Here is a 12627-nt window from a genome sequence, read left to right on the forward strand (position 1 = left end):
GTGTGTGTGTGTGTGCATATATATGTGTACTTCCTAGGTGTTCAATGGTGCTGATAGGTGCATAGTAGGATTGATTAGATCAATTAATACTAGTTTCCAATAGAAACCATATTTCCTGTTTACCTTCATTAGGTTTGCCTTGCAGAACCTTACAGTAGTAATTAAATGTCATGTGTTCTTTGTTCCTTCCTTCACCACAGCAGCAATATGAAAATTTCTATCATGATGTAATATTTGCTCTGAAGACCCAAGCAAAGTTCTGCTACCATGGCCAGTTGGTTAGTGGAAATTTCTTCACACTTGTCCGCTTTTAAGTATGGCCTTACCATTGCCATTCTTCTGCAGACTGGGATGGATGCTCTGGTGTTTCTTCTCAGCTGGTTCTAGTTTAAGAGTGCTGAGCCAAGAACAGAAAACATGCTGATATTACTCAAGGGACCTTGTATTTGGAAAAACCTTGGTTAAATTTTTTGTTATTCAGGGATTAAAGTCTTGGCATCTTCTCCCCCTCAAAAAAAAGACAAAATGTTTATTTTCATTTCTTCATCAAGAAGTTGCTTCAACACATTTCTTGAGAGGTTTTTCTTACTTTCTTACACTTTGCCCATTTCTCCCACAAATCCAAGCTGGCTTGATATCACGCATTCTTTTGTAAATGTAGACCTCAAGGAAAGAAAAATGACAGAGAAAAAAACAAAAAACAGGGAAAAAAACCCCTCAAGAGCTTAGCAAACTGAGGATTCAGCAGCTTGGTAGCTCATGCCTGTCTTGGTAAACAAAAGTACCTTACATTAGTCATGTTGTGTAGCAGTCTTTCATAGAATCATAGAATAATTGAGATTGGAAAAGACCTCTGAAGTTCATCTGGTATAACCCTTCTATCCTAGCTGGGATACCAGGGTGCTTAGGGCCATGTCCAAATAGCTTTTGAATCTCCAAGTAGGAAGATTCCACAACTCGCTGCGCAACCTGTGCTTCTGCTCAGTCACGCCTGGAAGAAAAAATGTTTCCTGATATTCAGACAGAGCCTTCTGTGTTTCAGTTTGTGCCTGTTGACTCTGGTTCTGTCACTGAACATCACTGAAAAGAACCTGGATCCTTTCTTTGTCCCTTCAGGTACTTATGAGCAATGATAAGATCCCTCTGAGCCTTCTCCTATTTAAACTGAACCGTTTCAGCTCTCTTAGCCATTTCCCTTTTGTATTGAGGAGTCCAGAACTGAACACAGTGATCCAGGTGTGGTCTTATCAGGGTTGAGGAGAGGGGGAGGATTACCCTCTTCCGCCTGCCAGCACTGCTTTGCCTAGTGCAGCCCAGAATACCAAATGCAGTCAGAATGCCATAACATACTCATTATCCTCCAGTAGTTCTAACATCTGCTTTCCTTATGGTTTTCTTCTTATTCTTAATATTGGGGTTCTACCCAAAAAACCTCAGAAAGCTGTTGGACCAGCAGTTACTTCAGTAGCCAGAAAAGCCTGAGTTAACTGAATTTATTGATTATTAAGGAACAGTATTCACACTGAGATGGGGACATAATTCTGTGAAAATAGTCATTCTTTCCTACATTTGGGCATGAATAGTGCTACTATGAGTGAGAAGTATGGAAAATAGAGGGGTTTAGTTATTTTTTGAGGGTTTTATTGAGTCTTTTACAAGCGAGAAAGTCACTGGGGTCATGAAGGTGAAAGCAACTCGTAAAGAGACAGGTAAATAATTCCAATGACATGTTACAAAAGATTCTAATACCTGTCTAAAATAGACTTATGTAAGGTATTGACAACTGTTCACAAGATCTTGCTTAGGGCAATATGCATATATAATGCATGGTTGTCACTCATAAAGGGGTTACAACCTTTCCTTGTAGTATTATTTCAGGACTTGGGAGAAGTCATACCTGAGGAGTTATACCTGAAAGATCATCTGGAAAGCTGACTGTTCCTGTTCTTTTTGCAGGATTTCAGAGAGCTGAATTTTAAGAACATCCATTTTGTCCTGTACGGAAAAAGATTGTCATACTAAGTAGTATGATAATCATAGTATTACAGCATCATTTAGTTTGGAAAGGACCAACAGAGTTTTTCTACACTCACCCTTGACTCAAAGCCACCTCAAAGATTCAAAGCAACTAGACTTGGTTGTTCAGGGCCCTTTCTGGTTGAGTTTTTTTTGTGCCCGAGGAAAGTGTTCCTACAACCAGCCTTTCCAGGCAGCTTGTTCCAGTGTTTGATCGCCCTCATAGTGATGTTTATTTCCTACTCATATCCACTTCTTGAGTTTCAAATGATCAAAATGAATAAACTAGTGTGTGTATTTGTATGGTGCATGTGTGTGTACACAAAGGAGTAGTAAACTATAACCAGTGTTCAATTCTTGTTCTATCTACTCTCAGACAGTTGCAAAATGATAGTCACTAAAGCAAAACTGTAATGTTTCATACTTACCTTGCATAAGGTAATTGCTTTTATAAAATGACAGATGAAATTTCATAAAAAACTGTTTATACATTAAGATTGGAGATCAATATTTGATACATTTGACCTTTATTCTGAGAAACTATGTGAGTGCAATTTAAGGGTTTCTTTCACAAACTTGAAAATTACTTTCCTCTGGAGTTTCATTCATTTAAAATTGGTGGAAATGAGAAGAAACTTTGCACAAATCTAGGTCAGTGTGACTGTTCATGTTGTCTTTGGTAGTGTCCTTCTTTGTAAATAGATGACTGCAGCTAAAGATTAAACAACTATATGATGATATTAAAAACGTTTTCAGATATTATCCTCAGACAAGTAAATACCCACTGAAAGACGAAGATGGCTTCTAAAGTGCTCTTCAGCCCTCTAAGGTAAAAGAAACCAAACAACCCAAAACCCCCAAAAAACATGTATGATTGTAAGTTATGGCAACATGAGAGAGGCATTTGAAGTGCTCTGTGATAAACATACAGCAAAGTTAAGACTTGCTTCATGTATTGCAGGTTAAACCATTTGATTACTTTATTGCAATAGAGTCAGTATAACTGCACATGTTTGTTGTTTTACTTCAGAAGTCTCTTCCAATACAAAACATTCTAAGATTCTGTGAAACCCAAACCTACCTACATCAATTTATGTAAACCAATATTCTTAAAAATAAGCTTCCACGAGTCCTAAGAAGCCTTTTGCAACATGATGAAATTACCTTGTGTGTATAGTGTCTCTAAAAAACTTGCTTACAACCTCCACTGAGTCTCTACCTCAGTTAGAAATGCCTGCCAGTCCCTTTTGAGATTCATGAGAGTTTATTAAAGCTTGCAACAAGTTACTTCTAGGCAAATGTCAGTAGTTAATGTATAACTATGTTAGGATAATTTATAGCCAGCTTGAAGAAATTTATGGCCTCTGTGTGAGGGGGTGATATAGAATCTTATTATGTAAATTCGTTAAACCATATTTCACTTGAAAGTTTTTCCTCTTACCATGGCCAGCAGACTGAGTTAGAGACATGGCACACCCCCTCCTGAAACACTTGAACGTGACAATCATATCGAACATTCACAGTTATTTTAATGTGCTCTTTAATTTCCACAAAGAAGTGAAGTATTAAATACAAGAATTGCAATGTTTGGAGAAAGAAAACATTTGCATGAACAAGGCCCCAAAAGGAGACTTTTAGCATATCTCATTTTCTTGGTTCTTTTTTACTTTTTTTTTTTTTTATTTCATTTGATTATGCTTGCCATAACTCATCTGTAATATTTAATTGATTCCTCCAGTTGACTCTTACTGCTGTGGGCATTCTAATGAATTAAGAATCTCCACTGAACTGTGGCCTTCTTTTTTCCCTCCTCCACCTTTCATCCATTAAACCTCTTGAGCATGACTGCATGCCTACTTGTGTTTACATTTGGATGTGCTTGTTTGTCCTCTGAACTTAAATCAGATTCTTTCATTTCCTTTATCTTAACGTTGTTTATTTCCACCTGAATTTCCTCAAGATCCGGTATTCTGTGGGGCTTGCTCTTGCTTCCAGCTAACCAAAAAACTGCTTGTGTGGCATCCGACAGCATAAACAGTATTTCAGCAGTGTTTATCAGGCAATCTTGTGATATTATTGCATCAATATGTCTATAATGATTCAGTGTCATAACCAATGTTATCATAAGGAAGCAAGCATCTAAATAATCCTCTAAGATCCCATAAAGCCTTTCAGTGTATTTAATTCTTCCTATATCTCTAAAATTCAACTGGATTGCTAAACTTCACAGGTTTTCTTTCTTGCTTGCAGACTGATGTTTCGCTTTCTCATCCCATTTATTTGAGAAACTAGCTTTTGATTTAATCTCTGTGTACTCCAGACCCGCAAATTTCCAAATGTTAATGCTGTTACTGCTGGATTATTGTTCTCCTTGACATCTGGTATGCTGAATATTTAAACTTGAGGAGTCAAATTCCCAGACATGCCTAACCTCTGGCCCCCACTTTTGAAAATTACTATGAACCAGAATATGTTTTTTTAATATGGTTGTCTTTTTATAGTCAAGGAAAAGAAACATTCTTTGAGGATTAAGTAATTTGATGTTCTGCTCTAATACCCTTTGTCTACCATAAATTTTCTCTGACAATAAACTCAGTATTTTTGCTTTTACTAAGGCAATAGGTGTTGTAATTTTTAAGTATATGTACCATGTAAAGTTTGCTTTACTTTTTACAAAAAGAACACACAGTACATACCAGAAAGCATGTTACACTCTTCAGAAAAAAAAAAAAAGGCTCATACTGTTTCCTTTCTCCTTTAACACCTAGAGTCGCAGGAGATGTTCAGCTGCTGGAAATGCAAGGGCTTCCTAAAGGTCCTGATCTGGCAACATTTTTTGTGCCAAGTATTATTCTATATTTTAATCTTGCACACCTGTATTCAGGAAGTTTCCAGGATGAAAGTATCTGAGGGGACTTAACTAGTTAACTTGGACTGGAACTTACATTAGATCAAAGTGACCACCGCTACATATATATTAATTTTCTCTTCCTTAGCATCCCTAGGAGAAACTTAAAAAGTATTGTAATACCAACCTGCTGGCTCAGGGTTTTTTTTCTCTTCTAGCGATGATATTAAAATCCTTTCCCCAGGGATTTTCACAACTGCTAGCAATAAGAAAATTTATCTGATACTTTTTTCTTCCTTTGCTTTAGAATTGCTAAACTGGTAAGCAATGATTCTTTTCTTCTTTTCCTCTGTGTTATTTTTCCCTCTGTTCTTTCTTCTGATAATGTTACAGAAAACTCATGGGAGACAAGAAAAGACCTAAAAGACTTAAATTATTTGACTGGAAAATGTACTGCCTTTTTATCACTTCAGCATCTCAAGGAAAACATATTTATTTTACTTTTATGGAAGATAGCACAACACTTACTGTATTGGGATACTTTTCAGTTAAGCAAATGTCATTAATTGAATGAAAATCAAATTTATTTTGCAAGACTAGATAAAATGCTCATTTAGAATTTAGGCATTTATACAGTAGTTGTTTTCTTTCAAATATATCCAACTGCAGAATCCAAACTCTCTGCACATGTTTAGACAACTGAGAACAGATTTTGGCTGTGCATGGCTTCAGTGGACACATACGGTAATTGTGCTTGTGGACAATTTCAGACCTTTATTTCTAGAGACTGGGCTTAGCGAAAGAGACATCATGACAACTGTATATTTCCTGAGATTCTTCCTACATGAAAGCACTGCGTCACTATTTGGTATGAACTAGTTTTTAGAGTATTTTGGGGAATTGAGTGTACCATTAGCAAATTTTCAGATGACATCAAGTTGGGGGGGAGTGTTGATCTGCTAGAGGGTAGGAGGACTCTGCAGAGGGACCTGGATAAGCTGGAGAGATGGTCTGATTCCAACGGGATGAGGTTCAACAAGGCCAAGTGCCGAGTCCTCCACTTTGGCCACAACAACTCCCTGCAGCGCTACAGGCTGGGGACAGAGTGGTTGGAGAGCAACCAGGCATAATGGGACCTGGGAGTTTGGATTGACAGGAAGCTGAACATGAGCCAGCAGTGCACCCAGGTGACCAAGAAGGCCAATGGCATCCTGGCCTGGATCAGGAACAGTGTGGCCAGCAGGACCAAGAAAGTGATTCTTCCCCTGTTCTGAGCGCTGGTGAGGCCACACCTGGAGTACTGTGTCCAGTTCTGGGCCCCTCAGTTCAGGAAGGATATTGAGGTGCTGGAGCAGGTCCAGAGAAGAGCAACAAGGCTGGTGAAGGGACTCGAGCACAAGTCCTATGAGGAGAGGCTGAGGGAGCTGGGGTTGTTCAGCCTGGAGAAGAGGAGGCTCAGGGGAGACTTCATCACTCTCTACAACCACCTGAAAGGAGGTTGTAGCCAGGTGGGCATGGGTCTCTTCTCCCAGGCAACCAGCAGTAGCACAAGAGGGCATGGTCTTCAGATATGCCAGGGGACGTTTAGGTTGAATATTAGGAAAAAAATTTTTACTGAGAGAGTAATCAGACATTGGAATGGGCTGCCCAGGGATTCACTGTCTGTGGAGGTTTTTAAGATGAGACAGCATGTGGCACTTAGTGCCATGTTTTAGTAACCACAGCCGTGTTGGATCAAGGGTTGGATTTGATGGTCTCGGAGGTCTTTTCCAAGCTGGTCAATTCTATGGTTCTATGATTCTAATAGCTGAGAAGGACAAAATGTACCCACCTAATATCCATCAAAAATACAGTGGGTTTTATTTAGAATCATAGAATCAAAAAATATTCTCAATTGGAAGGGATGCACAAGGATCATGAAAGTCCAACTCCCGGTACTGTGAAGAATTACTCTAAGAATGATGATGTATGTGAAAGCACTGTCCAAACACTTCTTGAAATATTGGATGTTGGTACCATGACCACTTCCTTTGGGAGACCTTCCCAGTGCCCAGTCACCCCGTGGGTGAAGAACCCTTTCCTAAATCTCCCCTTACACAGCTTCAGACCATTCCCTCTCGTCACCAGAGAGAAGAGATCAGTTCCTACCCCTGCACTTCCCCTTGTGAGGAAACTGCAGACAGCAACGGTGTCTCATCTCTGTCTATGCTAAACAAGTCAAGTGACCTCAGCCACTCCTCGTATGGCTTCCTAATCCCATCACCATAGATGACCGGGATTAGAAAGGTGTGAAGGTAGCAATGCCAGAACCCTGTCATGATCACCATGGCATGACTTTTCCAGCCCCAGTTTCCCTGGAACTGTAGGTTCTCTGAACCCTAACCCCAGCCACAATGGTAGCTTGTCACTGAGGATGAGGCCCTGTAACTATGGGTGGCCCAAATTATAAAAGTGTGGAGGCAGCAAAGGTAGCACTCTGATGTGATACCCCTGGCATAGCTTTTCTGACCCCATTATCCTTGGAGCTTTAGGTTCTGTGGTTCTCTGAACCCTAACCCAACCATAAAGTGAAACTCGTCACTGTGTCAGAGGACCACCACTGTGGGTGGCCCAAAGTAAAAAGGTGTGGAGGCAGCAATGTTGGGGCCCTACCACGATCCCCATGGCTTACCTTTTCCAACCAGAATGCCCCTGGAACTATAGGCTCTGTGGTTCTCTGGACCTTAGCCCTACCCGTAACCCCAACGGCAGCTTGGTGCTGCTCTGGTAGCCCAGAGTAAAAAAGTGTGGAATCAAAAATATTGACACTCTGCCATGAGAGCCTTGCAATGCCTTTTTGAGACCTGATGCCTCAGGAGCTGTAGGCTCAGTTGCTCTCTAAATACTAACCCTAAACCTAAATGTAATGGCAACTTGACACTACAATTGAGGTTCCCATCATCATGGGTGGTCAAGATTAGAAAGATGTAGGAGGAGCAATGTTAGGGCTTTGCCATAATCCTCTTGGCATTCCTTTTTGAATCCCAGTGTCCCTGAAACTGTAGGTTCTGCGGATCTCTGAACCCTAACCCTAACCCTAACCCTAACCCTAACCCTAACCCTAGTGGTAGCTTGTGCTGCTGCTGAAATCCTCATTACCATTAGTGGCTCAGATTAAAAGAGTGTCATGTCAGCAGTGTTTGGGCCCTACCATAATCCCCCTGCAATTGTCTTTTCTAGCCTCATAGGCCTTGGAGCTCTAGACTCTGTGGCTCTCTGAACCCTAACCCTAATCTTTAAGCAAACTTGGTGCTGTGACTGAATCCCTCATCACCATGGGTGGTCTAGATTTGAAAAGTGTGGAGGCAGCAATGTTGAGGTCCTGCTATGGTCCCCTTGACATGTGTTTTCAGCCCTAGTATCCCTGGAGCTCTAGGCTCTTTTACTTTCTCAGCTCTAACCTTAACCCTAATCTTGTTGCTGCATCTGAGGTCCCCATGGGTTGCCCAGATTAGAAAGATGTAGTGGTAGCAATGTTGGGGCCCTGCCATGGTCTCCTTGGCATGCCTTTTCAAGTCCCAGTATTCCTGGAGCTGTAGACTCTCTTAATCTTTACGCAACCTTAGTGCTGCAGCTGAGGTCCCTATCACCATGGGTGGCCAAAATTAGAAAAGTGTGGAGGCAGCAATGTTGTGGCCCTTCTTGATCCCCCTCTTCCAGACTCAGTGTTCCTGGAGGTCTAGGTTCTGTGGCTCTCTGAACCCTAACTCTAACTGTAATCCTAATGGCATCTTGGTGCTGAGGCTGAGGTCCCAATCACCACTGGTAGCCCAGATTAGAAAGATGTAGGGGCAACAATGTTGGGACTCTGCTGTGATCCCCTTGGCATGCATTTTCCAGTCCCAGTGTCCCTGGAGGTCTCTGAAACCCAACCCTAACAATAACCCTTAAGCAACCTTAGTGCTGTGGCTGAGGTCCCTATTGTGGAGGACTAGGCATATAAGCACATTTTGTTTTAATCATTGACTGTTGTGACCGGAAAGATGTAATTGAAGAGTGGGTCCTGTGGAAGTGTGGACACACTGTGCTGAGACAACTTCCTGCTTCACCTTGGGACTTGTGCCTCAGTCCCCACGCCTCCTCGACTTCCTGTTGGACTCAAAGCGCTGACTGTGCAAGTGGGAATGAAGTGTCATGAAAAATCTAGTTTACATAAGAGGCGTGTACCAGTTAAACTATAAAAGCAAGCGGATCTACAACACTCGTTGTGTTTTTCTTCTCTTTACCTTTCTCTTTCTTTGTCTCACTTTCCAAGCTCCTGACCATCCATACAGCAGGACCAACATGGGATCTAAGGATTAGTGGTATTTTTTGTTCCTTCCTCTCTTTTTCTGCCTTTATTGTCTCCTCCATTGCTTCATTTGGCCTAAGTGTGGCTGTCATATTCTACCCCATATTCTCTACTGAAGTTTGTTTTGAGAGTGGGGAGCTTATGGAAGTGTGTTGTGGTTTGTTAGTCGGTACCTTTGAAAATTGATGCGTTGTGGCTTGTGAGCCAGCACCTTTGAGAAATTTGTTGCAGGAGTTCAGAGCTTATTGAAGTGCACTGTAAAAATTAAGGGTTTGTTAGCCAACACCTTTCTGAGTCTAAATAGTGGGCTGGTTGCTGCAGTTAAGGCAACTATACAATAAAACATAAGAGTTCTCTGACGTGTGGTCTGGTGTCTTTGTTCAGCCTGATGAAAATTTACACCCCTCACCGATGGGTTGTGACACCCATCACCACGGGTGGCTGAGACTACAAAGGTGTGGAAGCAGCAATGTTGGGCCCTTGCTGTGATCCCTTGTCATGCCTTTTCCAGACCCAGTGTCTCTGTGGTTGTCAGTAGAATTCTTAAGGTACAGTGAAATACTGTCTCTGGAGTGTGCTTGCTGACGTGGCAGATGGTCTTTATTACTCCTATATATCTGTTCTGTTAACAACACTGTAATTCTTTAATATCTCCCTATCCTTTAATATCTTCCCTTCCAATTAAACGTTGGTGACACAGTTTTATATTCTCTAAAGCAGCATAAATTAGCATCAACCATGGACACAATAGAGTCTAATTGCACTAATTGCAATCTGATGATTGACTTGGAGATACATACTGAAGTTTTAAGATTGGAGAACTCCTGTGAATGTTATTCTGATATGAAGAACTTTTTGAGTCAAAAAGTTTAGTAAAACTGTCCATATAGGCAACTAAAAGAAATACTGTAACATTATTTTAACATATATTTACTGATAAAATTTTAAGCAAATTCATATGTTGGTGGACATGCTATAGAAGTTTATTATAAACAGTCATGCATGGAAAAACTCTCTTCATATGCTACAGAAGCTAGAATACACTTCATGGACATCCAAGCAGGACCTGACTCATAGTATATTTAAGTTATTGCAGAAATCTTTAGCCTTCAGGGAGTTTAGGTCATAGTTGTGATGATCATTTTAAGTCACTACACAGAGTCCCATAGTTTCACATCCAAGCATTTCTCATCAGTACAGGCAACATTTCATAGACTCATATAATGGTTTGGGTTGGAAGGAATCTTTACAAGCAGTAAAACAGGGACTTTCAAGCAGGAAGCAGGGACACCTTCAACTTGATTAGGTTGCTCAGAGTCCTGTCCAACTTGACCTTGAAAGTTTCCAGGGATGGGGCATGTAGGACATCTCTGGGCAACCTGGTCAAGTGTTTCCCCACCCTCATTGTAAACATTTCTTCCATGTATCTAGTCTGAATCTACTGTCTTTTTGTTTAAAATTACAACTCCTTGTCCTATCACTACAGGACATGCTTTGCAGAGGATGAGTTAGAGAGGGCACTGTGATTTGAATTAAATTAACTTAATTAACTCGAATGGTAATGAACTGTAGCCATTTTATTATATTGATAGCTCTTTAGCTGTATTTAAATGTCATATTTTCACAAAGTTCAATCATGTCTTTCTACTTTCCAGAAAAAACCACAGACTTTAAGACTGCTATTCTCCTTTCCTCAAATGAGAAAACTGCAAAGAAGTGAACATTTTTATTGTTGCCTGATGTGGAGTTCTTCTGTTCTTGGCAGCCTTTGAAGTGAGTGTTTAAAATCAGAGTACACTTTCAAAAGACTTAAGCCAAAAAGTACTGGATGCAAAGCCAAATCTAGGACTCAATTGCACTATTGTCTCTCTTGTGCCTCATCCATCAAATGATGCTATTAGTGCTACCTGAGCATGATGGTGTCTCTGTCTCACAGCATTACTGACATTATAGATCACTGAGAGATGCTGGATACTTGCCCTGTAGTTTGCCCTCCTTTATGCTTTTGCCTAAGCTTTCAAGTTACCCATTATTGAGGACAGGATACTTGTCTAGAAGGAATTTTTATCTTACTGAGGACATTATATTCTCAACTGTGCTGCTCAGAGTAAACTGATGTGTAGAAGATGAATTTCTTGTTCACTTTTTACATATTTGCTTAGTCTTGTGAAAGTTAATATTCCTTCTCGACTATCTGGAAAACACTTACGCAAATGAATTACAAATACAAAAATAGGTGCATAATTCTGTCACTGATAGAGTTCAATTAAATAGTTTTAAGCTCTATCAAATAATCAAACAAGGACAGTTCCCTGCTTTTAAATAAGTTAACATCTGATGTTCTAAATAAGAATGTGCCCTGAATTCATACACTGAAGGGATGATAGCATAACTCTAGCTATAAACCACATAATGTATTTCTGGACAAGGAAAATAACCAACCTGCTAATATATGCAGTATCCTTTAGATGAATCTCTAAACTACTGAGAAAGAAAACAACATCTTTTTTTGCTAACAGAAAAAAACCACTGATTTCAAAGCCTTATATCAGTTTCTATGTATGCTTATGTATCCATTGTTTATATTCATAAAGGAAAGGTTAGTATTCATGACTTTCCTTTATACTATTCAGGTTTTCTTAGTGCAGTTGCAAGTGACACTTTAAAATAGGTACATTTTGCTTATAGTTGCTGACAATTTTACTTTTCTTAATTTTTGACTAAAATACTCATAGTCCCATTCTTGTCAACAAAGCAGAAAGAATGATCAGTTTCTTTTGATTTTCTGATTTTCTATTGAAATATTGAGTATTAAAATTCACCACAGTTAGAGTTTGTATGGTAAAAAAATTTCTTTGTCTGGATGGTATATGAGCTAACTGTGGATTTAACTTACTATAAGTAGCATTTCTAACAAATGACAGGTCAAAGTCTTGGATTTGAAAGTGTTTATGCAAAGTGTCAATCATTTACTGTTTGCCAGCTGAAATACATAGACATATAGGCACACCTTTAAGGTATGCCCCAGACCTTTCATAAAACAATTTCTTCTTTCCCTGTCTCATATGGTGGGTCTTAATGATTGGAACTCAAAAAGAGATAAAACCCAACATATTTGAAAGGAAGATCTGAACAGCTATACTGGTTTTGTTACTATTACTCACTACCTCCTAAATTTATAGTGCAATTTGACTCTTTTCTCCTCTATCCTTTTTAAATGAACAGAATTTCCTTGATTTTTCTGCAGAGAGTTACCTTAGCCTTTTAAGTTCAAAATAAAGAACATCATTAAAGAACTAACAGAAGCAGCAGCATAAGGAGGGTCATGGCAAGTTATTAATTTAGTAGCATATTACAGAAAACAAACAATGAATAGGAAGGATGAAACAAATTTTACTGGTAGTATTTAAGATAGTATTTAGGAAATAACTTT

At 39.7% G+C, this 12627-nt stretch overlaps 1 long non-coding RNA gene across 1 annotated transcript in view; it reads left to right on the forward strand.

The window, feature by feature from the left end:
* LOC127467211 (uncharacterized) overlaps positions 1-12627 on the forward strand; it is a 490203-nt gene that overhangs the window by 158137 nt on the left and 319439 nt on the right. Inside the window, exon 2 of the long non-coding RNA XR_007903011.1 lies at positions 6052-6361. This is a non-coding gene — a long non-coding RNA (uncharacterized LOC127467211). The remainder of the gene's footprint in view (positions 1-6051; positions 6362-12627) is intronic.

Source organism: Manacus candei, unplaced genomic scaffold (genome assembly GCF_025592945.1).
Source record: "Manacus candei isolate 608988 ecotype Guabito, Panama unplaced genomic scaffold, ASM2559294v1 h1tg000014l, whole genome shotgun sequence".
NCBI lineage: Eukaryota > Metazoa > Chordata > Aves > Passeriformes > Pipridae > Manacus > Manacus candei.